Source organism: Ovis canadensis, chromosome 3 (genome assembly GCF_042477335.2).
Source record: "Ovis canadensis isolate MfBH-ARS-UI-01 breed Bighorn chromosome 3, ARS-UI_OviCan_v2, whole genome shotgun sequence".
In the NCBI taxonomy this organism is placed as follows: domain Eukaryota; kingdom Metazoa; phylum Chordata; class Mammalia; order Artiodactyla; family Bovidae; genus Ovis; species Ovis canadensis.
Genome location: NC_091247.1, coordinates 127573692 through 127600884, shown reverse-complemented (window position 1 = coordinate 127600884; position 27193 = coordinate 127573692). Strand labels below are relative to the sequence as shown.

The 27193-nt window shown below is 40.4% G+C and overlaps 1 long non-coding RNA gene across 3 annotated transcripts in view; it reads right to left on the bottom strand.

The window, feature by feature from the left end:
- Positions 1-27193, bottom strand: part of LOC138435699 (uncharacterized) — a 260432-nt gene that overhangs the window by 33134 nt on the left and 200105 nt on the right. For 2 of the 3 annotated variants that reach the window (XR_011255187.1, XR_011255196.1), the window contains one exon: positions 23317-23419. This is a non-coding gene — a long non-coding RNA (uncharacterized lncRNA). Of the gene's footprint in view, positions 1-20406; positions 21058-23316; positions 23420-27193 lie in introns of those variants that run through there. The other variant, XR_011255198.1, reaches the window with a different exon arrangement.

The window sequence follows — 27193 nt, the reverse complement described above, 5'->3', positions numbered from 1 at the left end:
CATTTCAGTTTAAAACAAAACAAAACATACTTGTCTCGATAAAGTCAGTTTTAGAATTCTGTGAAGCCAACTGTGTGATTCAGCAGCCAAAATTATCTAATGAATTTTCACACAGTATTAGCAAAATTTTAATACCCAGGGAAAGCAAAGTAATAATTCTCCAGCTCTTTGCTTTGCCCAGACCACATCTGGTATTATTTTTAATTTTTAGACCCGGTTGGCAGTTAATTATAGTACACCGCAAGAACATAAGTGGTTGTTAAGGTCTATGGAAACCATGGATATGAGAAAGAGTTAGAAAAAAGTGTCATGGTTAACGTGGAAAAGAAAACATTAATAGAAGTAGAAGCTGCCTTAAAGTCTTTGACTAACTGTCATACAGCAAGAAGTTTCTTTTTATACAGTGTAGCTTTTGAATTGTGATTAATGCCAATTCAGAGGTAAATTCCACAGCAAAGCATTTTGAGTATATATAAGGGAGATCTCTTTAAAACTTGATGTCTATCAGTACAGGGGCTTCTTCGTGAAGTAGTTGCAGGTCACAAAAAATATTCTAAATAGAGAGAGTTGAACGCTTGCAACATATGCTTGAGTTATCTCCTACCAGTTATGAAAGACAAATGTCAAATATGTAGGAATTTTTCCAGTTGGTTTGGTATCTTAAAATCAGTAAACTTTGGAAATATTTACACTAGAGATATTGGCAAACACTATAAATCAGGATTTTTTTTTTTTCCTTCTGAGAGCTAGTTTACCTGCATACTACAGGGTTTTTATAGATGATGTCAGTGCAATGATTAAGAGTTTTCGTTCTTTCAAATCTAAAACCCTATGGGTTTATTAATATGTAGAAGAATATAAACTGAGTTTAAAAAGAAACAGGAGGAATAAATATGGTTATCAAAGTCAGGGAAATTTGTGAAGGAACTTAGAAGTAAAATGGTAAGAGTAAATACTAGGGGGATGGATTATATTCTGTGGAAATAGGAAAATATAGAACTAGGGAGAATTTTCTGAATATTTTGAATTTGTGAGATTTCCCTTTGTTGAGAGAAAAGCATAACATCCTAGAAATATCTGCTAAAAAAGCAGATATTCCTTTAGAGTTGGATATATTAAGGAGTCAATGAATAAAATTTATACCCAGAAACTGCAGAATGGAATAACTACAAATTTTGAGTTTAAGAAATCAGACTATCTATCAAAAATGCAAAAATATTTTCACTGTCTACTTCATAGCTAAAAGTAAAAGCTACAGGAGTTTGTTGTTTCTAACACAAATTTATATTCTTCATTCCATAATTTATGGGTGGATTAATTATTCTTACATTTAATCATAAATATAAATTATCTTAATTCCAGGGGTATTTAAGATTTTTTATATGGGTGATCCTTTTGATATATACTTAATTAGGGCCTAACTTGGATGTTTGTGCTGAGATAGCCATATTACAATGTTCCATAAAAACAAAGCTCTTGTAGTCTTTCATGTTATAAAAATTTAACCATCCCACATTTCAAAGTGTAAGAGTTTTGAAATTTTAAAAAGATAATGCTTTCAAAATATCTTTAATTGCTGCATGATATTTTAATAAGCTTTTGTAGATATTTCATTCCAAAAAGGAAGGGAACTTCTCCAACTTGAAAAGTTTCCTTGCTATTCTCCATGACATCAATATAATAAGGAAATAAAACCACAAAACGTCGTATTTAGTTCTTCTTTCTTTGAGTGCGTATAACACTATGTGTATGCTCCTGGCATGATAATAATTATATTATTACTCACATGTTATAATTAGTTTAATATTAAATAAAATTCTAAACTTATTAGATTCCTAAGAGCAATGCCCAGGTCTCATTCACTTTAGTGCTTTAAAAAAAAAAAAAACACTATTTACAATAATAGATATGCAGTATATACTAAAGAAATATTTTTAAGTGAAGAGTTCAGCCATTTTTCTGTTAAATAAGACATGCAACATGCTGTTTTTGTAGATACATCCATAAATGACATAAGCCCATTTCTCTAATATCTTCTCTATGGTCTGTTTGAGGAATGCCATTCCTCATTCAAAATGTTGATTTAAACTTTATAGAACAAGTTAAGTCATAATCTTTGTGTAGAATGGAATTTTGAAAAAAAAATCTGTTTAGTAAGATCCAAAATAAATATATTTGCATTCTTCCCACCAGAATAATAAATTTTCTATCTAAATAATATCGATATAATATTTTCTATCCAAATACATATATACAGATATATATATGTGTATATATACATATGTGTGGATAACATATAATATATATAGTATATACACACATACATGTAAAAATAGAGATATTATCCAAGTATATCTGTTAGGCCAAATACTTATTCACTTAAAAAGTGCTAAGGGCCTACTGCAAGCCAGGTACTGTATAAAGTGTCCTTGATACACTGGTGGACACGTAACAGAGAAAGATGCCTGCCCTAGTGGAGCTCACATTGTAATAGAGAATAGAGCAATTAAATAATTAAAAGTGATTAATATATTTTTAAAGAAACTAATGTTCACTGTAAGAGAAAAGAGACACGATATAAATAGGAATATCAGCTTATGATCATTTCAGATGACAGTTTGGATCAACAAAATGAGTCAGATTCCATATATTTTTGGAAGTTAAGTTAGCAGGATTCCTGACAAAATGATTGTAGAGTATGAGAAAAAGAAAAGGGTCATAGACAATGCTAAGGTTTTTGACCAGAACACTTATAATTGATAGAGCTACTTTCAAACAAACTATGGAAAGCTGTGCATGTAACAAGTTTGGGAGGAAAATACAACAAGAGTGCAAATTAGGAAATTCCAAAATAAATATGACTGAGGATAAGCCTATTACATAGGTAAGATGATTCATACATTTCAGACCACAGAAAGAATGTGAGCAAGAGCTAACAGATTTTGTTCCAATGAATTAGAAAAGGATGGTGTTCTTCTTTATGTTAATTTACATAAATTTATAGGATGTCTAACATTACTCTTTTTTAACTACAATATTACACACACAATTAAGAAGTTATTCTTTTTATGGCACAAAATTCCAAAGGGAAGACATTCCTCAAAAGAGTTAGATACTTTTATGGTGTTGGTGTTAAGGACTCACTATGTCCACCATTTAACTGTGCTCTTTCCACAGTCTGCTGATTCTTCAGGTTTGTAGGCACTGTGAATCTTGCCCACTAGATGATAAAATACCATTAATTTCCATTTTAGTTGAGTGGAGCATACCATTTTATTGACCAAAACTGGGATTAAATTGATCTTTACATTTCAGATAAAAAATGGCTTGTTGAGAAAATTAATTCCATACAAAGGACAAAGAATATTTTTAATCTACTAAAGGAAACACACGTACAGCACACAGCTACAGGACAGGTGCAAAAGTGTACTGTGTTCTATGCAGTGCAGGAAAACATTACTTGGTTCTAATCCCCAAATATGCAGTCAGAGGACATTCAGTACTCAAGAGAAAATAAAAGAAAGATTGTGCTAAGAACTTTATAGGAAGAATAACCTTCACTGGGGTTTAAAGAGTGTGATTAATTTTAATAATGTTCCTATAATAGCAGGGACTACAGCTGTGGAAAATTCTGAAAGAGATGGGAATACCAAACCACCTGACCTGCCTCTTGAGAAACCTATATTCAGGACAGGAAGCAACAGTTAGAACTGGACATGAAACAACAGACTGGTTCCAAATAGGAAAAGGAGTACGTCAAGGCTGTATATTGTCACCCTGCTAGTTTAACTTATATGTAGAGTAAATCATGAGAAACACTGGGCTGGAAGAAGCACAAGCTGGAATCAAGATTGCCAGGAGAAATATCAATAACCTCAGATATGCAGAAGACACCACCCTTATGGCAGAAAGTGAAGAGGAACTAAAGAGCCTCTTGATGAAAGTGAAAGTGGAGATTGAAAAAGTTGGCTTAAAGCTCAACATTCAGAAAACTAAGGTCATGGCATCTGGTCCCATCACTTCATGGCAAATAGATGGAGGAAACAGTGGAAACAGTGTCAGACTTCATTTTTCTGGGCTCCAAAATCACTGCAGATGGTGACTGCAGCCATGAAATTAAAAGACGCTTACTCCTTGGAAGGAAAGTTATGACCAACCTAGATAGCATATTGAAAAGCAGAAACATTGCTTTGCCAACAAAAGTCCATCTAGTCAAGGCTATAGTTTTTCCAGTAGTCATGTATGGATGTGAGAGTTGGACTGTGAAGAAAGCTGAGTGCTGAAGAATTGATACTTTTGAACTATGGTGTTGGAGAAGACTCTTGAGAGTCCCTTGGACTGCAAGAAGATCCAACCAGTCCATTCTAAAGGAGATCAGTCCTGGGTGTTCTTTGGAAGGACTGATGCTAAAGCTGAAACTCCAATACTTTGGCCACCTCATGCGAAGAGTTGACTCATTGGAAAAGACTCTGATGCTGGAAGAGATTCAGGGCAAGAGGAGAAGGGGACGACAGAGGATGAGATGGCTGGATGGTATCACTGACTCTATGGACATGAGTTTGAGTGAACTCCAGGAATTGGTGATGGACAGGGAGGCCTGGTGTGCTGTGATTCATGGGGTCACAAAGAGTCAGACACGACTGAGCAACTGAACTGAACTGAACAGCAGGGGCTAGCCAGGTAAGGCTGGGCTTCTCTGTGACCATTACTCTTTATTAAAATTATATCTTTATGAAGCATTCATTCTCGATTGACTTCTATATTACTTATGCATGCTCAGTTGCTTCAGTCATGTCCAACTGTTTTGTGACCCTATGGACTAGCCTGCCAGGCTCCTCTGTCCATGGAGATTCTCCAGGCAAGAATACTGCAGTAAATTTCTGTGCACTCTTCCAGGGGATCTTCCTCACCCAGGAATCAGACCCACATCTCCTATGTCTCCTGCATTGAAGGTAGAAGCTGAGCCACTGGGGAAGCCCTCTGTATTACTTTAGAACCAGTTTATTGAACCAGCTAGACTAGGTTGGGCACAGGCAGAATGCAACTCTTATTTTCTTTTTTTCACCTCTATCTTTTGGGTTTCATCTGAAGATTTGTTGTTGTCATTTCCTTTTCCCAGAAGAAGTTCAGTAGACTCCATAGTTTTTAGAAAAGATTAAAATAACACAAAGGAATCCAGGTTTTTCCCATAAAAATATAGACCATTATTCAATTTAAAATGTCTCTCCAACATCTGCTCAAAACTGCCACAGGCTGTACTGGGGGAAAATGTCATAGCTGACTTCACTTTTTTTCTCTTGATGTATTTCTTACCTCATGCTCTGTCACTTCTTATCTCATATTTCTGTCCCCTACAGTGTCAGGCTAACAGACCTGAAGCAAATAGACTGCCAGATATTTCTCCAGCATATATGGGTTTATTCAGGATTAACTGAGCATTGCAATTTGCAGTCTGCAACCATGGTGAGCCATGTGCAGATCCCCCTGCACAGCAAGAGAAGGGACATGCTCTTACAGAGAGGAGAGGAAAAGGAAGTTGGGAGGGCTTAGCAAATAAGGAGTTCTTGGTTTTTCATTGACTGGCTCCCTCCCAGGAAGGAAAAGTGTTAAAGTCTTTCTTCTCTGCTGGCCTCTGCTACTGTCACAGGATATAAGAGCTCCTCCTCCAGGTCTTTCAGTTTATTTGAGGTTTCTGCTTGTTGCCTGTGTGCTAAGTTGCTTCAGTCCTGTCAGACTCTGTGATCCTATTGAACTGTAGCCTGCCAGCCTCCCCTGTTTGTGGGATTCTCCAGGCAAGAATACTGGAGTGGGTTGCCAGACCCTCTTCCAGGGGATCTTCCCGAACCAAGATCAAACTCACAACTCACATTTCTTGCATTGGCAAGCGGGTTCTTTACTGCTGGTGCTATCATTAAATGTCAACAAGGTGTAGGGGAATAGAGAAGTGGTGAAGGGTGAAAAAGACTCTACATGATTGGTTCATTTGTAACTTAACGTTGAGTCTTTGTATTGGTGATGATGGTGGCTTTGTTTTTCTTGTAGGATGCTTCAGCAGTTTCTTCTGATAGCCTCACCTCCAGAACTTTAACTGTTAAAGATAACGCTTTCTGTATGAATGTAGCTTGCTCCTAGGGCTCGTGAAAGCTGATAGCATCAATTTCCAATTCAGTGTTCAGTAGCTTCATGGTGGTAACTTGAAATCCACCATAGTGCACATACTTATATGATGGTAATCAGCAAGTCCTACAAATCAGGGTTTTTAAATATATATATATATATATATATGTATATATTTTTTCCCCTCCTGGAGGGTCTGACAATTGGTAAACATATACCAGCACATTACTCCATATATTGCTTCCTCAGGATTATTTGGCTGGCCTTTTCTTTGAAAATGCTTTGGGGGAATGATTTTACATACCATCATTTATTCCCTTAAGTTCAGGAACATAATGTAGCCTTTAGAGTTTGTCTCTTAGAGTCCCTTGCTTTGGGGGCATGGGAAGGGAAATAGAATACAAACATAATGGCACTCTTACCACAAAAGTCGTTATTGTCAGCATCGAAGGTCATTTTCTTAGGCTTTTCCTATAAGACTAGACTCCTGATCCCTCTAGTGCCTCCTTAGCACCTTGCCTGAATTGTGTAAGACTAGTTGGAAAATGAATAATTTAAAAGCCAGACTTTGGAAAATATAATGGCTGTTATTTTAGTTGTGACTACTACTACCGTTGCTGGGGGCAAATAATATCACAGTAATTATTATTATTATTATTTTATTATTATCACACAAATAGCCCCCATTGATTCCAGGACTACTCCAAGGGCTTTCTACACACTATAAATTTTCACTCCATTAATCTTTACAACACTTATTGTTACAATAATAATAAGGTACTCTTATTAACCTCACTTTATAGATAAGAAAACAGAAGCACACAGAGACTGAGTTACTTGCCCTAGATCAATCTAGAATATATGTATTGTTAATCAGTCTGTTCAGTCCTCAAAGGAAATAAGAAGAATTAGTACTCTCTGAATTTATGCTGCCTCTGTATGCAGAGTATAGCACATGTAAGACTCATTTATACCATGCAGCAACTTCTGATTTAGGTATTATTACTTTATTTCACAAACTGAAAGTGCTATATGTGGAATATCGTGAGTATGACCTTGCATTAGTAAAAGATGAGTCTAATATTTGAAACGGTTATGCATGACCTCAAAATTCACATTTTTATAGTTCACCACAGTTCTTTGGTAGGAACTGACTGTAAGTCTTTTTATCCTCTTCATAGAGTCTCACACTCTCAGTACTATTGTATGAAAACTTACTTAATATTGAAAACTGAGACTACTTGAGAAATTAATATACAAAGTATAAAAATAATATTAAAAGAAAGGGAGAGATATACCATTAAGAATCCTAATATTTGAGAAATAAGACTTAATATGTATTGAGTGTTATGGTATGTTGGGTATTGTTCTAAACACATCCTGTTTCATATTTATGAAGAATTCTAATACAGAGTTTCAAATAGTTTTACACTGCTAGCTTCTGATCTGTATATTTTAGAATTACCTATTTGCTTAACAACTGTTTAGATTTCTCACTCCTCCCTCCTCATGCCATGCACTTGGTGCCTCTCCCTCATACACTACACTCTGAGAGCATCTGCAATGGTTAGTTTGATGTGTCAACTTGACTGGGCAATAGGGCACCCAGGTAGTTGGTGAAACATTATTCTAGGTATTTCTATAAATGTGTTTTCGGAGTAAGTAACATTCAACTTGGTAGACAGCATAAAGTGGATGGTTTTCCTAATGTTGGTATGCCTCATCTAATCAATTAAGGGTCTGTATAGAACAAAAGGCTGACCCTTTCAAGTAGGACTCTCCGATGGCTTTCATGCTTTTGAACTGTGATGTTGGAGAAGACTCTTGAGAGTCCCTCGGACTGCAAGGCGATCCAACCAGTCCATCCTAAAGGAAATCAGTCTTGAATATTGATTGGAAGGACTGATGCTGAAACTGAAACTCCAATACTTTGGCCACCTGATGTGAAAAACTGACTCATTGAAAAAGACCCTGATGCTGGGAAAGATTGAAGGCGGGAGGAGAAGGGGACAACAAAGGATGAGATGGTTGGATGGCATTACCAACTCAATGGACATGAGTTTGAGTTGGCTCCAGGAGTTGGTGAAGAACAGGGAAGCCTGGCATACTGCAGTCGGTGGGGTTGCAAAGAGTCAGACATAACTGAGCAACTGAATTGAACTGGGTCACTCAGTTTTTCCTGCTTTCATATTTGAGTTGAGTATTGACTCCTCCTGGGTCTTCAAGCAGGTAGCTTTTTGACTAGAACTAAACCATTGGGTCTTCTAGTTCTCCAGCTTGCCAACTCACTGCAAATCTTGAGACACACCAGTCTCCATAATTGTGTGAATTAATTCGTTATAAAAATATTTCTTTCAGTTCAGTTCTCTGCTTTTTAATATGCTATCTAGGTTGGTCATAACTTTCCTTCCAAGGAGTAAGCATCTTTTAATTTCATGGCTGCAGTCACCATCTATCTGCAGTGATTTTGGAGCCCCCCAAAATAAAGTCAGCCACTGTTTCTACTGTTTCTTCATCTATTTGCCATGAAGTGACGGGACCAGATGCCATGATCTTAGTTTTCTGAATGTTGAACTTTAAGCCAACATTTTCACTCTCCGCTTTCACTTTCATCAAGAGACTCTTTACTTCTTCTTCACTTTCTACCATAAGGATGGTGTCATCTGCATATCTGAGGTATTGATATTTCTCCCAGTAATCTTGATTTCAGTTTGTGCTTCATCCAGCCCAGCATTTCTCATGATGTACTCTCCATATAAGTTAAATAAGCAGGGTGACACACTCCTTTTCCTATTTGGAGCCAGTCTGTTTTTTCATGTTCAGTTCTAACTGTTGCTTCCTGGATGGAGATACATATATATATGTATATGTATATATAAAATTATAAATATATATACAACTTATAATCTATACCAACATCTGTATCTATAACTGGGTTTCCTTGGTGGCTCAGATGGTAAAGAATCTACCTGCAATGCAGAACACCTGGGTTCAGTCCCTGAGTTGGGAAAATCCCCTAGAGAAGGGAATAGCTACCCACTCCAATATTTTTGCCTGGAAAAGTCCATGGAGAGAGGAGCCTGGGGGGTTACCATCCATGGGGTCACAAAGAGCTAGACACAACAAAGCACAGCATGGAATATCTGTATCGATAACTATGTATAGGTAGATATCTATCCTATTGAATCTGTTTCTCTAGAGAACCCTGATTAATACAGATTTCAATGTAGTTCTAGCAAAATTTTTTTTAAAAAATCAATATCCAGCATTTGCATTATTATGACTATGTAACTATTATTTCCTGCTGTCAGGGTAGTTTGCAATTTCCTCAGTTCTGTCTTGCCACAGCAAAAATTTGAAGTGATGGACAGACCAGTGTTACAGCTCAGTTTTATTTGACAAGCAAAGGAAAATACTCCCTCATGGCTTGAGGGCAGGCTGACCCAAAAGACACAAAGAGAAGCCCCCAGCTCAATTTTGGCTCCTCTCTGTATATGCTTGTCCTCCTCCCCCTGAGCCTGTCTAATGTAAATTGGACAGCCAGGAAGGCTGTCTGTTTTCCCTAAGGTTCTCACACAGGTCTTTGGACCTTCCTTTGTCCAGTTTGCAGGCTTTTCTTTTCTTTCTTTTTTAGCCACCACCATTATGGACTCCTTTTTCCTATTCTAACTACCTAATATTTCCCCCTCAAGAGATGGGAGGCCCAGATCTTTAGGAACAGGGGCATAGATGTCTCTCTGGCTATTTCCTGCTGACCTGGGACAGCGAGGGCCATTGGGCCTCCCCTTCTTAGTCTCAAGCCACAGAGTCCTTAAAGTGGTATCCAACTAAGGGTGAGTGATATTTTCCTTGGTTGAGTGTAGTTTTATAAATCCTTGTTGAACGGGCACTGCATGTTGTAGCTTGTTAACATGGGAAGAAACAAAACGGATTAGACAATTGATAATACATGGAGCAATCATAAGCAGCATCAATATGGTTATGATAGGGATTAATAGGGACATTAGCCAACTCCAAATTTCCCTTGCCAGGAGAAGGATCCCCCAAAAGAGATTATAGCCACCTGAGAACTCTCAAGCTCATTTTTTGAGGTCCTATAGGATCTGAATGTTTTTCTTGAGGACTGTGAGACTTTTTTAACTTGGCTGGAGGTATTTTCCCAGAAACAACAAGTCTTGTCCAAGGTGGCTCAGGTCCCTCCTTATTTAGGGATCAGGAAACCTATCTCCTGTCTATTTTGTGTTGTCTCTGCCAAGCTGTGTTGGCTCTTTAGAGCTATCCTGAGAAATCTGATCCCCAGAAGCTCAATTTTGGGGGTGTTCATTAGAATGGCACTCATCTGTAGTCCAGAATAGGTATCTGAGATCTCCCAGGGGCTCACAGGTGTACTGAGTGTCCTCTTCTGTTTTCTTCCATGCTTGACTCATGAGTATTGAATCCAAGAGTTGTGTCCTGGAACCTTGACTGCTGTGGGGGTAGAAAGTATTACAGGGTAGGGACTCTTCCATGTGGGCTGGCGTTGAGCCTTTGGGGACCCATCTTTCCAAACTTTAATTAGGACATGAGTCCCTGGAGCATATAGTGGTGGCTCTTTAGAGTCTTTGGGGTCCTGGTTGACACCCTGCAAGCATATATCCTATTGGAATTGCCCAATGGCCATTGTGTAAGATCAGTAGGTCTGAGCCTCTAGATCTAGGAAGAGATAATTGAATAAACAAAAGGTCTCCCATATAGCATCTCATAAAGACTATGAACAACTTGTTCCTTGGGGGTAGCACAGGTGCAAAGGAGAGCTATTGGTATAGCCTCCTTCATCCCAGAGAGGTCTCCTGGGTTATCTTTTTTATCACTGATTTTAAGAATTGGTTCGTTCTTTCTACTTTTCCTGAAGACTGAGGCCCCCAGGCACAATGGAGATAATAAGTAATGCTCAATGCTTTAGAGACGCCTTGGATGACCTTAGAAATAAATGATGTCCCATTGTCACTTTGTAATGACCTGGGCAGACCAAATCTTGGAATGATTTCATGGAGCAGTTTTTTACCACATTTTCAGCCTTCTCAGTCTGAGTGGGAAAGCCTTCAATCCATCCTGTGAATGCATCTGTCACTAATAGGTATTTATAGCCTTGAGAAACTGGCATCTGGGTGAAGTCCATCTGCCAGTTCCTCTCCTGGGTAGGTCCCATACCATTGGATGGGCTGGGCCACCTGGGGTCTTCGAGCTCCTTGGGGGTTGTTTAATTGACAAGTGGGACAAGGAGACCACTTGCCTTATAGATGTTTGGAGGCTTGTTCCTCTGAAGGACCTTTTTAGTAATCTTTGGAGGGCCTGAATGAGTGGTGGCATGTTAGAAGTTAACCAACTTCCACTGGAGGTTCCCAGAGAGAAAAAGGAGTCCCTCCTTTCAGAACCACCCCATGTGATCTTGAAAGCTCTCACTCTTAGCTTTAAGAGTCTCACCTTCAGTATATGAAGGAGTTTCTGGCAAATTAGTCTGTGGAACTAAGGTGGTAACCCCTATTAGGTCATGGTTCTATAATGCTGCTCTCCCAGCTGCCTGATCAGCTGCTTGGTTCTCTCATACCACTTCTGTGCTACCCTTTTGGTGTCCTTTACAATGGGAGACTGAACTCTCAGCAGGGAGATGTACTGCCACCAAGAGCCTAAGTATTTGATTACCATATTTGATTGGGGACCCTCAGGTGGTCACTTGTCCTCTTTCATTCCAAATAGCAGCATGTGCATGTAGAACCAGAGAGGCATACTTGGAGACAGTGTAAAAGGCTACTCTTTTTCCTTTTCCCAGGGCTAAAGCTCGAGTCAGGGCTATGAGCTCAGCTAATTGGGCTGAAAAGGAGTATGTCAAGGCTTTATATTGTCACCCTGCTTATTTAACTTATATGCAGAGTACATCATGAGAAACGCTGGGCTGGAAGAATCACAAGCTAGAATCAAGATTGCTGGGAGAAATATTAATAACCTCAGATATGCAGAAGACACCACCCTTATGGTAGAAAGTGAAAAGGAAGTAAAGAGCCTCTTGATGAAAGTGAAAGAGGAGAGTGAAAAAGTTGGCTTAAAGCTCAACATTCAGAAAACGAAGATCAAGTCATCTGGTCCCATCACTTCATGGGAAATAGACAGGGAAACAGTGGAAACAGTGTCAGACTTTATTTGGGGGGGCTCCAAAATCACTGCAGATGGTGATTGCAGCCATGAAATTAAAAGACGCTTACTCCTTGGAAAGAAAGTTATGAGCAACCTAGATAGCATATTCAAAAGCAGAGATATAACTTTGCCAACAAAGGTCTGTCTAGTCAAGGCTATGGTTTTTCCAGTGGTCATGTATGGATGTGAGAGTTGGACTGTGAAGAAAGCTGAGCGAAGAATTGATGCTTTTGAACAGTGGTGTTGGAGAAGACTCTTCAGAGTCCCTTGGACTGCAAGGAGATCCAACCTGTTTATCTTAAAGGAAACCAGTCCTGGGTATTCACTGGAAGAACTGATGCTGAGGCTGAAACTCCAATACTTTGGCCACCTCATGCGAAGAGTTGACTCATTGGAAAAGACCCTGATTCTGGGAGGGATTGGGGGCTGGGAGAGAAGGGGATGACAGAGCATGAGATGATTGGATGGCATCACTGACTTGATGCACATGAGTTTAGGTGAACTCTGGGAGATGGTGATGGACAGGGAGGCTTGGAGTACTGCGATTCATGGGGTCACAAAGAGTCGGACACGACTGAGTGACTGAAATGAACTGAACTGAACTGAACTGAACTGAATTGAGCTGAAGTCCCGGTGGCAAAGGTTTAGCCTCTATGGTCCCAATATTGGAGACTACTGCATATTCAGCTCTTCTTTTTCCATCCAAGACAAAGCTGCTTCCATCAGTGTACCAGATTTCCTTGAGATTGGTCAGAGGATCTTCTGACAATCCTTCTCAAGGGATTGTCCAGTGGTCCAAAGTTTCTAGGCAAGAGTAAAAGGAGAGAGAGCCCTCAGGAGTAGGCATAAGGGTAGCTGGGTTAAGAACCTCACAAGAGGATATAGTCAGGCCCAAATTTTCCAGCAGGACTACTTGATATCTAAGGATTCTTTGATCAGACATCCATAAATGGCCTATCCCATTTAGAAGCTGTTTCACTTGGTGGCTGGTAAAAATAGTTAGTTTACCCCAAAAGAGAGTTTTAAAGCATTTTCTATCAAGACTGCAATAGCTTCAAGGTTTCAAAGGGAAAGATCTTTCCAAGAAGGAAGTAGGACAGTCAGGCACCACCAGAAACTGGTGGGAAAATATTTGTCTATCCCAGCAACAAAAAAGTGCTTGGGTGAATCTTTTTGTAATTTTTTTCTTGTAACACCCAAAATGGTTGAGAGGAGAAGGCTCCAGAGTAGGAGGTCAGGTCAGAGTAGGTAACCCCTGTGTCAACCAAGAAATTCTTGGACTTACCTGCCACATCCAGCTGCACCCTTGGCTCCAGCCCTGCGATGGTTTTCTGTGACAGGCGGGCTGGCTGGAAGGGGCCATTTCAGTCCTGTTGAACCATCATGAGGGAAGGCTAGGTACTTGACCTTGAGGCTCTTGGGTCCTGAGGGCAGAGTGCCGCCCAATGTCCCAGTTGATGGCATTTGTGGCAAGCCGTTTTAGGAGACTTGTCATGGTTTGGACAGTTTGGCCCAATGTCCCACCTGTCTACAGATTAGGCATTTGCCTCTTGCTTTGTCCTTTAAAGACTCAGGGTTTGCCATAGGGCTTCCCTGGAGGGTGGCCAGGATCTGGATATGCCTTGTCTCTTTCCTTTTCTTCCTTTCCTGGGTCTTGGCCTTCCTCTGCCACAAAAGGTATTGGTGGCTGTCTGGACCATCTTGTCTATCAGAGGCAGCAGGGTCCTGCTGCTGTAGCTGTTGTAACTTTATCCTGATGTCTGATGCACATGGGACAGGAATTTGTCTTTTAAAATCACCTGTCCCTCGTAAGAGTCTAAGTCCAGATTGGTAAACTTTTGGAGGGCCTCTTTTAGCCTTTCCAGAAAGGCAATGAAGTGCTCATTGGAGTCCTGAGTTACTGCTGAGACTGGGCACAATCCCACAACTAATAGGCCTCCTTCAATTTCCATGGGTGGACTTCCTTAGGGGTGAGTCTTTCTGAAGCTTATCCTACCCAGTATTGTTGCAACCTGAGAGCCAGGCATCCCTAGGTCAGGGTGCCGCCTCCTGGAGATCAAATCCCTGGGCAGGTTGAGGCAAGTCAGCCTCCCAAGAATTGGGTGCCTGGGTAGATCGAGGCATGTCGACCTCCTGGGACCCCTGGACTGGTGGATCTCCAAGCAGGTTGAGGTGTGACAACTTTTCAAGGACCAGATCCCTAGGCAGGTTGAGCCAGGTTGACCTCCTGGGACCCCCAGACTGGAGTTGAGCATCCCCAAGGTCTCCAATATGACCGGTGCTGGGTAGGATTAAGGGGTTGTAATCTTAACTCATTGCTGGTTTGTCCACTGCAGATGGAAATAGATACCATGATGTAAAGCAATCCAAGTCTGTGCTCTGAGGCTGGGAACCTGGGCAAATAGCCATAAGCCTTATCCTCTTATTGCTCTTAAGGAATGGAAGTCACTGATTTCCTCCCCTAGTTTTTCATAAGAGCAGTTTAGAGTGTCTCCAATGGTAAACATTTCATTGTCATAGGCACACTTTAGGTAAAAATAGATGTAATGACAAAGGAGTGGGTTATCTGGTCCTGTTAGGGGCATTAAGAGTATTTTAATAATAAGCGGTGTGGAGCAATGTTACCTACAAGGGGGCAAGGTCCTGGTTGTAGGAGTTAGTAAGTGACTTAAGAACAAATTCATAAGAGGCAACAGAATAAATGCTCCATTAAAGAAGAGTGGAGATTTGATCCAAGGATATGTTTATAACTTTAGGAGAAGGGTGGCAAGGGTTTGGGCCCAAACAGCCTGCAGGGCTAACTCCCAAAGTGGCAAACATTATCTCTGGAAGCCCAGTTGCCCTTGAAGGGATCCCATCAACAGATGGACTTCTAGAAGGCATTGTGTGCCTGTCTCCCACCCTAGTGGGTTCACTGAGAGATGCTGTTGTTGCTCATGTTGTAGGAGACATGGAAGAGGAAGGCCTGAATATCCAGAGGGATTGGATATTATACAAATATTGGATATTTCCCTCCCAAGGGCCAGCTATTTTCTGGTTGTCCTTCCAGATGATTGTAGAGGCAACATTGTGGGCCTGGCAGGGCTCAGGAAAAGAGCATGAAACAGGAGGGAAGGGAGCAGGGCACAACTTTTGACAGAATTACATAGCCCAAGGGCATAACATAAACTGATTAAAATCAAGTGGGTCCAGGAAGACAAGTCAAATTCAACAAAACTCTGAGCCTCAATCTGCAAACAAAATGATACACCCAGAGGTGCCAGAACAGTTCCAAATCACTGTCAAAAGACCCAGGAGTGGGTGGTTCCCCAATTGTTGGAATGATCCTCCCACTCATTAGCATATGAAATCACTGAGCTTGGGAAAACTAACCACACCACCTTCAATGGCCCACACTCTTGAAGTGGGTCTCTCTCTAAATCTGAACAAATCCACCTCTTACCTATCACTGTGTCTCTCACTGATTTTTTTTGCAATAAGACATCAAGAGTCCGAGCTTTTATAGGTCCTAAAACCAGGCACCATAGGTTTTGCCCAGGCTCAAGTCCCAGTGGGGTATAACGGAGTGACAAAGCACAGCACAGAGTCCCTGCCATGTGGGTTTGAGTCCCGATCTTAGGTAAACGGTTTCAAGCACAACTTTTAGAAATGGAAAGATAATGATCTGCCCAATACTTTGTAAGCAGTGGCATAGATAGAGAGAGGAGCTGAAAGATGGGAGGAAAAAGCAGCGGGAAAAACGTGACTAGATGCCCTTCATAACCACTGGAAAATCTGCTAAATACCTGACCTGAGCTCAGAGTTTTCATTAGTCTGATCCTTGGCACAAAGAAGATTAAGGACAGAAGAACCCCGACCTGCTTGGGCAACAGCTACTAAGGCACTGCAGATAGTAGAGCCATCAGGACACCCTGGTTGCTTGTTTACAGGGGGCTCAAGGAAACAAGAAACGAGACATTGTAAAGGAATTAAGAATTTGTTAGCCATATGTCCTTCCAACCATAGGAATGATCACTTGCTACCCAACCAGAGCCTCCTGGAGTCTGAGACTGAGACATGTGAGCTTTCTGTCGAGTTTGTTTCTGCTGTTGTGGTTTCCAGCACTCTGGGCTTCTTGTCACTTCCACTGTGCTGGGTTTTCTTCGCGTTCAGCTTCCACTGTGGGTGCTTTCACCAAGTTGGGCTTCTGCTGTGCTCAGCCTCTGCCTCATGGGAACCGAGCCAAGGTTGTTTCAGTTCAGTTCAGTTCAGTTGCTCAGTCGTGTCTGACTCTTTGCGACCCCATGAATTGCATCACACCAGGCCTCCCTGTCCATCACCAAATCCTGGAGTTCACTCAGACTCATGTCCATTGAGTCAGTGATGCCATCCAGCCATCTCATCCTCTGTCATCCCCTTCTCCTCCTGCCCTCAATCCCTCCCAGCATCAGAGTCTTTTCCAATGAGTCGACTCTTCACATGAGGTGGCCAAAGTACTGGAGCTTCAGCTTTAGCATCATTCCTTCCAAAGAAATCCCAGGGCTGATCTCCATCAGAATGGACTGGTTGGACCTCCTTGCAGTCCAAGGGACTCTCAAGAGTCTTCTCCAACACCACAATTCAAAAGCATCAATTCTTTGGTGCTCAGCTTTCTTCACAGTCCAACTCTCACATCCATACATGACCACTGGAAAAACCATAGCCTTGACTAGATGGACCTTTGTTGGCAAAGTAATGTCTCTGCTTTACAATGTGCTGTCTAGGTTGGTCACAACTTTTCTTCCAAGGAGCAAGCGCCTTTTAATTTCATGGCTGCAATTACTATCTGCAGTGATTTGGGAGCCCCCAAAAATAAAGTCTGACACTGTTTCCACTGTTTCCCCATCTATTTCCCATGAAGTGATGGGACCAGATGCCATGATCTTAGTTTTCTGAATGTTGAGCTTTAAGCCAACATTTTCAATCTCCACTTTCACTTTCATCACGAGGCTTTTTAGTTCTTCTTCACTTTCTGCCATAAGGGTGGTGTCTTCTGCATATCTGAGGTTATTGATATTTTTCCCAGCAATCTTGATTCCAGCTTGTGCTTCCTCCAGCCCAGCGTTTCTCATGATGTACTCTGCATAGAAGTTAAATAAGCAGGGTGACAATATACAGCCTTGATGTACTCCTTTTCCTATTTGGAACCAGTCTGTTGTTCCATGTTCTAACTGTTCCTTCCTGACCTGAATATAGGTTTCTCAAGAGGCAGGTCAGGTGGTCTGATATTCCCATCTCTTTCAGAATTTTCCACAGTTTATTGTGATCCACACAGTCAAAGGCTTTGGCATAGTCAATAAAGCAGAAATAGATGTTTTTCTGGAACTCTCTTGCTTTTTCCATGATCCAGCAGATGTTGGCAATTTGATCTCTGGAAGTTCACGGTTCACGTATTGCTGAAGCCTGGCTTGGAGAATTTTGAGCATTACTTTACTAGTGTGTGAGATGAGTGCAATTGTGCAGTAGTTTGAGCGCTTTTTGGCATTGCCTTTCTTTGGGATTGGAATGAAAACTGACCTTTTCCAATCCTGTGGCCACTGCCGAGTTTTCCAAATTTGCTGGCATATTGAGTGCAGCACTTTCACAGCATCATCTTTCAGGATTTGAAATAGCTCAACTGGAATTCCATCACCTCCACTAGCTTTATTTGTAGTGATGCTTCCTATGGCCCACTTGACTTCACATTCCAGGATGTCGGGCTCTAGGTGAGTGATCACACCATTGTGATTATCTTGGTCTTGAAGATCTTTTTTGTACAGTTCTTCTGTGTATTCTTGCCACCTCTTCTTAATAGCCTCTGCTTCTTTTAGGTCCATACCATTTCTGTCCTTTATTGAGCCCATCTTTGCATGAAATGTTCCCTTGGTATCTCTAATTTTCTTGAAGAGATCTCTAGTCTTTCCCATTCTGTTCTTTTCCTCTATTTCTGCCAAGTTAAATCCAGGAAATGGTACAATATATGTCGGGGAAGTTTACAGGTTCCTCCATTCTGTCTTGCTACAGCAAAAATTTGAAGCGACAGATGGACCAGTGTTACAGCTCCATGTTACAGCTCAGTTTTATTTGACAAGCAAAGGATAGTGCATCCTTGAGGTGTGAGGGCTGGCCACTCAAAAGACACAAAGAGAAGAGAAGCCCCCAGCTCAATTTTGGCTCTTCTCTTTATATGCTTCTTCTCCTCCCCCTGAGCCTGCCCTGTATAGGAGGGATGTTTATTTTCCCTAAGGTTCTTACTCCAGTTCTCAGACCTTCCTTTGTTCTATTTTCACAGGCTTTTCTCTTCTTTGTCTTTTGGTCACCGTCATTATGGACTCCTTTTTTCTATTCTAACACTGCTAAACACCCCAACTGCTAGAATAGAATTCAGTGGAAAGAGGGGATATTGTGTACTATGTTTTCCCTCCTATTTTTAGTTCAACTTACAAGATTCTTCTCCTGGAACACCACGTTATTCTTAAATGAAACGTGAGGATGAGAAACAACACAGACTGAAAATACTCCCATATACCTTTTCAACCCACCACAAATTTATGCATTCATTCAACAAACAGTTATTGAGAACTTAACCTACATTAGACACTGTGCTAGTGTTGTGAGAGATACAAGTTCAGTTCAGTCGCTCAGTCGTGTCCGACTCTTTGCGACCCCATGAATCGCAGCACACCAGGCCTCCCTGTTCATCACCATCTCCCAGAGTTCACTCAGACTCACGTCCATCAAGTCCGTGATGCCATCCAACCATCTCATCCTTGGTCGACCCCTTCTCCTCCTGCCCCCAATCCCAGCATCAGAGTCTTTTCCAATAGTTATCCTGAATAAGATGAACTTAACACCCTGTCAGGAAGTGACATTGCATGAATGCCAGCTCAATAATAAAATGCCCTTTCACATTGTTTGATGGCAGAAATCAACATACTGCAAAAAAAAAAGTTTAAATGCCCTTTCATAGATACTGATGTTTCTTTTTTCTTCTTTTTAGTGAGAAAAGAACACTACACCAGAAAAAAAAATTAATTTTCTTTTTTGAGAAAAAAATCTATAAGCATCATTAAAATATGATTTTTACAATTCCTGAATGAACAGACCTCTGGAATTAAAAACTCAGGTAGAGTTTCAGCTCTCAAGTTATGTCAAGGATGGTAAAACAGATGTTAAGCAGGTAGACAGATTAAAAACTCTGATTTTAACATATGGACAAACAGACATTAAGCAGGTAGACAGATTAAAAACTCAGGTAGAGTTTCAGCTCTCAAGTTATGCCAGGGATGGATAAACAGATGTTAAGTAGGTAGACAGACAGACATATATTTAAATCTTTTGGAACTGTGGGAATTTTATTGAGATTCGAATGATAAGTAGTTTTAGCATGTGCTGATGTTTCTTTTTAAACAATACTCAGTATCAAACCATGACTGTTTTTAAATTAACAATTATCTGCAAAGTCCATAGGTAATTATTGCAGTTTAATGACAAGCTGTTCTACTATTTCTCAAATGTCAATCGCTTTAAGAAATGGAAAATCACAGACGTTATTACGCTAATTATCTAATTATTTTGCAAGAAGTTTTTATGAGGTTGTTAGTTTGGGATAACAGAACAATTAACTTAAAGGAAAGTTAAAAGAATGAGCAACAACAACAAAAAAATCCCCCAAAATATAGATATTGGTAACATTTTTGTAAAAGAATGAGCAATTTAAATACTAAGTAATCAACAGTAGCTCCTGAAGAGCTAGTAAATAGAAGTAAAAAGAACACTGAATTTCTTTTCAAAAATATTTCTATTTAAATTTGGCTGTGCTGGGTCTTCATGGTTACATGGGCTTTTCTCTATTTGCCGCAAGAGGGGATGAGTCTCTAGTTGTGGTGTGAGGGCCTCTCATTGCGTGGCTTCTCGTATCACAGAGCACAGGTTCTAGGCTACTTGGGCTTCACTAGCTGCAGCTCCCGGGGTCTCGAGTATATTCTCAGTAGTTGTGGCACATGGGTTTTGTTGCTCTATGGAATGTGAGATCCTCCTGGATCAGGGATTGAACTTGTGTATTTTGAACTGGTAGGCAGATTCTTTATCTCTGAGTTACAAGGGAAGCCCGAACACTGATTTTTTTTTTTTTTATTTTAAGGAAGACTTTTATACTATTCTCTCTGTTGCCCTAAGTCACTCATTGCCTGGAATAACCACCTCTGTGGGCAGGCCCCTTCCTGTCCCCAATAAGAGGTGATCCAAAGGAAATCTTTAGATTTGCCTGGGTCATAATAAACTCAAAGAGCAGTTTCAGGGGAATGGTGTGAGTAGATCAAGAAAGAACGCATAGAATATAGTTACTTGTTTTGTGCTGTTCAATATGGACTAAAAGGAAGAAATTTGAATATTCCTAGACACAATGATATTAATCGAGCTGTGTTTATTTATTTTAAGAAAATGGAAAACTGATGTTTGGAAAGCAACTGAAAAATCAATGATATAGAAGAGAATGAAGATACTTCAAAGGAAAGGAGAAGTACCAATTGCTGGGCAAAAGATGGGAAATCATCAAGTAAAAAAACAGGTGAGGTACTGAAGAATTTGTTTACAGGGCAAAAATAGATAAACAGACATAGAGAATAGACTTACGGACATGGGGAGAGGGGAGCAGATGGAGAGATGTATGGAAAGAGTAACATGGAAACTTACATTACCATATGTAAAATAGATTTCCAACTTGAATTTGCTGTATAGCTCAGGAAACTCAAACAGGGGCTCTGTATCAACCTAGAGGGGTGGGATGGAGAGGGAGGTGGGAAGGAGTTTCAAAAGGGGAGGGATATATGTATACCTATGGCTGATTCATGTTGAGGTTTGACAGAAAACAGCAAAATTCTGTAAAGCAATTATGCTTCAGTAAAAAATAAATTAATAATAATAATAAAACAGGTGAGAAGCTCAGCTGAGTTAGGCCCTGAAAGCATGAGACACAGAGGTAGGATAACATGAGAATAAACGTAGATAGGCATGAGCAAAGTGGTCAAGGATGTGGGCCTGGGAGATAGACAGTCTGATTCTGAAGCTGAACTCTGCCAGTTTCTGACCATGTTGCCTCAGGACAATAAGGTTTTACTTCTCTGTGCCTTCATTTCCTTATATAGAATATAGGGGTGGTATTAGTATCTTTATCATAGCACTACTGCTGAACTCAAGATTGCCAGGAGAAATATCAATAACCTTAGACATGCAGATGACACCACCCTGCCTTATGGCAGAAAGCGAAGAAGAACTAAAGAGCCTCTTGATGAAAGTGAAAGAGGAGAATGAAAAAGTTGGCTTAAAACTCAGCATTCAGAAAACTAAGATCATGGCATCTGGTCCCATCACTTCATAGCAAATAGATGGAGAAATAATGTAAATAGTGAGAGACTTTATTTTGGGGGGTTCCAAAATCACTGCAGATGGTGACTGCAGCCATGAAATTAAAAGACACATGCTCCTTGGAAGAAAAGCTATGACCAACCTAGACAGCATATTAAAAAGCAGAGACATTACTTTGCAACAAAAGTCCATCTAGTCAAAGCTGTGGTTTTTCCAGTGGTCATGTATGGATGTGAGAGTTGGAATATAAAGAAAGCTGAGCACCAGAGAATTGATTCTTTTGAATTATGGTGTTGGAGAAGACTCTTGAGAGTCCCTTGGACAGCAAGGAGATCCAACCAGTCCATCCTAAAGGAGATCAGTCCTGGGTGTTCATTGGAAGGACTGATGCTGAAGCTGAAACTCCAATACTTTGGCTGCCTGATATGAAGAACTGACTCATTGAAAAAGACCCTGATGCTGGGAAAGATTGAAGGCAGGAGGAGAAGGGGAGGACAGAGGATGAGATGGTTGGATGGCATCACCAATGCGATGGACATGAGTTTGAGTAGGTTCCGGTAGTTGGTGATGAACAGGGAAGCCTGAACTGCTGCAGTCCATGGGATCACAAAGAGTTAGACATGGCTGAGCAACTGAACTGAGCTGATTGTGATCATTATCTGTGTTAACACATAGAAAGCACTCAAAATAGTGCCTCATACATGAGAGACACTAAAGGTTAGCTCTAATCATTTGGCAAAGCATCTGCTGCACTGGAGGATAATTTTAATTCTTAGAGAAAAGTCTGAAGTAACTCCACGTCAGTGTTATCCACATGCTGCAAATCATATTAACATGATAACACTAAAAATATCATTGAGTAACCAACAGAGTGCTTGCTCTTCTAGAGCTTTCTGTTTACTCATTAAATCTTCATAGCAAACCTATGCGGTAGGTACTGGAAGTATCCCTTTTGCAAATGAGGAAATATACAGATAAATAACAAAATGGGCCTCAGGTATCAAATGAGCTATAGAAATTTTTTTCTGGACTGCTCTGAAACCCAATGAACTCTACATTCAGTATGTTCTGATGTGTTCCCAATCTCATTCCTATTGAAATGTAGCAGGACCCCATAGTCCTTGCCCCCATGTCCTCTGCCTGCCTTTTGTTTGTAGAAAAGCTTTAGCCAAAGAATAAGTTTAATCAGAGACCTGAGAACATGCAATCACAAAAGAAAAGAGTCAAAGGAGACCAAATAGTAACAATTTAGTCATTAGGCAAAGTCAAGGACCTTTAGTTGCTCCTCAAGGGCTATAGATGATACTCTGAGCCATATTCTGTGAGCTGTCTTGGGCACACTTGCACTAAGCCACTTCAGTCGTATCTGACTCTTTGTGCCCATGTGTACTGTAGCCCAACTGGCTCCTCTGTCTATGGGATTCTCCAGCAAGAATACTGGAGTGGGTTGTCATGCCCTATACCAGGGGATCTTTCTGATCCAGGGATTGAACGTGCATCTCTTACATTTCTTGCATTGGCAGGCGGGTTCTTTACAAGTGCCACCTAGGAAGCCTGAACTCCCACCAGATAAAATAAGTTAACTACATGATCCCCAGACTGCAGCTATCACATAAGCTGCCACAATCCCAAAAACTGGCCTTAGAGAAATGAAAATAAACCTACTCTGGAACTGACGATTGTTTTCATTGATCAGTTGCTCAGTCATTTCTGACTCTTCGGGACCTAATGGATGGCAGCACTCCAGGGACAGGAAGATTAACTGTACCTAAAACAAACAAGATGAGACTGGTCAGACAACCAATGGCCGATTTCTGGGTGACTGTCAGAGCTGACTGTGCCATTTCTGCGTGTACCATCCCATCTCTATCTATAAAAGTTCTTACACCCTGATTGTTGATGGGGTTGGGGGGTGGGTGGGAGTCGGCTTTTGGACAGGTATCTGCCCCCTCCCCAAACCCCCACCACTGCCAGCATCCAAAATAAAGCAAACTTTTCTTTCCACCAGCCTGGGTTTTTATTGGTTTTTGAGTAGCAAGCAACTGGACCTGGGTTTGGTAACAATATATCAGAATGTTCTGTTAAAGCTATCCATTAAAAAGAATACATTTGAATCAGTTCTAATAAGGTGGATGAAACTGGAGCCTATTATATGGAGTGAAGTAAGCCAGAAAGAAAAATACCAATACAGTATACTAACACATATATATGGAATTTAGAAAGACGGTAATGACAACCCTGTATGCAAGACAGCAAAAGAGACACAGATGTATAGAACAGTCTTTTGGACTCTGGGAGAAGGAGAGGGTGGGATGATTTGGGGGAATGGCATGGAAACATGTATACTATTATATAAGAAATGAATTGCCAGTCCAGGTTCAATGCAGAATACAGGATGCTTGGGGCTGGTGCACTGGGATGACCCAGAGGGATGGTACAGGGAGGGAGGTGGGAGCGGGGTTCAGGGTGGGGACCATGTGTACACCCTTGGCGGATTCATGTTGATGTATGGCAAAACCAATACAATAGTTAATCAGCCTCCAATTAAAATAAATAAATTTAAATTAAAAAAAGAAAGCTGTGCACAAATTAGAGCATTCACCACACACTACAGAGGTAAATTTATTAGCAAGTTTGTATAATTGATATAGATTAATGATGAGATGAGAAAAAAACCAGGATCGACAGATAAGAAAGGAAAAGGAGACTGTAAGGAGGAGCTTGACTGTGTCTGCAGAGGAGTCATACAGTGTTATAGTCTCAGTGGTGAGGGCACGATGAGTCCCTGTCCTCCTCATTACAGAACTTTGTGTCCATGCAGCATTCTCCTGATGGTGTGCAAATTATGCCACAACAGCATTATCAAAGGCACTTGCTTTCTGCTCAAGGAGGAGTAACAGGCCCATGCCACCTGTCCCATTAACCTTTCCCTTTTTTTCTATTAAAGTTTGTGCCTCCTGTTCACTTTTTCTTTCTTTATCGCTCATAAACATTCAATCTCTGTAGGCTTTGCTGAAATATGCAAGTTTTCCCAGAGTTACAATCCCAGTTGGTGTATCACTCGCTTTTTCCCCTTCTTATCTATGATATGCAAGTAACCATCTGCTGCTTGGAATTGCATTGTTGCCAGCATAAACTGTTAGAGGTATGTTAGAAAGATGCAAATCTGTTACTACACTACAGAGGAAAAAAAACCTGTTTTAAAAATCCTAAAGGTGGCTTTTTATCAAACACTTGATTTATTTTCATTTGAGGAATGTTCAAAGGACCAGGATTGAAAAACACTGATCATAAGACCTGTAGGTGTCCCACCTAGAGATCTGTACCTCAATGGAAAATGTGTTGTTATTATTGCTATAAGGCTTTGGAGTTATACAATAGAAGGAACTCTGTAAGCTTAGTTTTGTTATTTTTGTGTGTTCATAATTTTAGTCAAAGCAGTTCTTCCTGATTGCTTCATGTAACATCTATTGTTAGGTCCATTGCTAATTCCACAAAGCAGCTTCTACTTCTGTTCTTTTTTAATAACTAGAGACAACCAGTAGAATTAATAAATGGTTTAAATCGGTAATCTTTAAAAGGAGGATGCTCTTCAGATATACCATTCATCAAATACAAGAGGATGCCTTTCTTAAGAACTTGGAACATTTTAGATCACGCTCTGTCAGTGGAAATGCAGGATACATGTTACTTGAGGTTAGGAGTAGAAAAGTAATCAGTTTATTATTGACAACATTATTTGAAATTTAGAACTCAAATTACTTGTTACCAAAAAGCTGATGGGTTATTTCCTTTTTTAAAAAGTATATCTGAGAGAAATATATCCTATCCTTTTAAAAAAATATTTATTTATTTGGTTGCACAGGGTCTTTGGTTATCAGGATTTAGTTCCCTCGCCAGGATGAACCCAGGCCTCCTGCCCTGGGAGCTTGGAGTCTTAGCCACTGGACCACCAGCGAAGTCTGGAAAGCTGCCCATTTGAAAAGCAGAAAGGAAAAAAGTGGCCCTCTATCTTCCACTTTATAAATGCCTTGATAAACTCAGTCTTTGACAAAGTAAGTGATATCTTCCTAAAGCAGTATCCCAGGACCCAGAGACAATTACCAAATTGCTTCCTTTCTCTACACTAGCCACTGAGAGGTTTTTGATGGGGGTTTTCAAGACAAGTAATAAAATATTAAAAGGGAAGCCAAAATCATCAGGGAATCTTCTGGAGTCTATACAGTCAAGGCCCTTGAAAGTAGAAGTGAAAAAAAAAAAAAAGGTTACATCACAGAGAACACAAGATGTCTAGAAGCCATCTAGTATCTAAGTATGCTGTCTTAGAGTCTGGGACAGTCATGAAGATGAAGGTGATTAAAAGCAATATGTGCATTGAGATTCTCTGCATGTTTGAGTCTGTGTAATTTAGAGACTTTGCGTGTGGGACCCAGACTTAGAGTGTGACTGTCTGGGCCAAGCTGAGGCCACCAGTGCACAGAAGAATGTATTCACTGCTCCAGATGCCCTGGGTCTGTTTTAGGGTGGCTGTACATCCCATCTCCTCTGACAAACAGGAAATTGAGGTGCACAGGATATGCCCAGCTATGTAATTTTCCTGAAAGTGTACCAAGATTTATCCAGATATGCTACCCTTAGAGAGGATAATACTTTACTTCTGGAGCAGAAGGGAATAAAAATATCATTCTGAGGCTCTCCACTCAGTACTTTGAAGAGATGTGGCACACAGCAAGTGCTCACAAGTTTTGTTGAATAATTATTAAAATAGACCAAATGGTGTAAAGAGCTGTTACAAAAGAGTGAAGGCAACAAGGACCTGATTATAGTGAGTCCGAGGAAGAATAAAAATAGTAGGGGAGAGAAGGGGGGAAGAAACACTGCTGCGGAATTTCACTGTTAAAAGGATAAGGAAAAGGAATAGAAGAGAAAGGGAGGGTGACTTGAGTTTTTATGAAAACAAGTTATTTTTTCAAGTGGATGTAATATGGCATGTTTTTATTTCAATAGGAATGATTTATTAGAGGGATGTTTTGGGTTGGACAAAAAGTTTGCCCCGGTTTTTCAGTAAGATGTTATGGAAAAATCCGAAAGAACTTTTGGGCCAACCTAATAAGATTGATTGTGGAAGAGACAGAGGGAGAGAGTACTAGTGCCCTTCAGGGGGTGAGAAGTGCTTGCCGTAAAGAGAGAGGCTGGCTTTAGATAAGAGCACTGGCTCTTCCTTGGTCTGTGGGTTATAGGGAACTAGAGAATCTACGGGAGCAGATGGATGCAGGCTAGCAGATACTGGAGCATAAAATAGCTCTCTTCTGACTTCTCCATGTTTCAAATGGAAAGGAACTGATATCACCAGCATAGAATAGGTGGCAAGAAGTATTTCAGGTTTAAGGAGAAAAGGGTACGAAAGAGCATAGAAAGGTGAGAGATTGAATAAACCACCGAAATTGCCAGGCAGCCCTAACAAATTACTGCATTTTCCTTAGAGTGTACTTTCTTAACTCCTCTACTGTCTAGATTTATACAGAAATTGAAACCAGGCGCA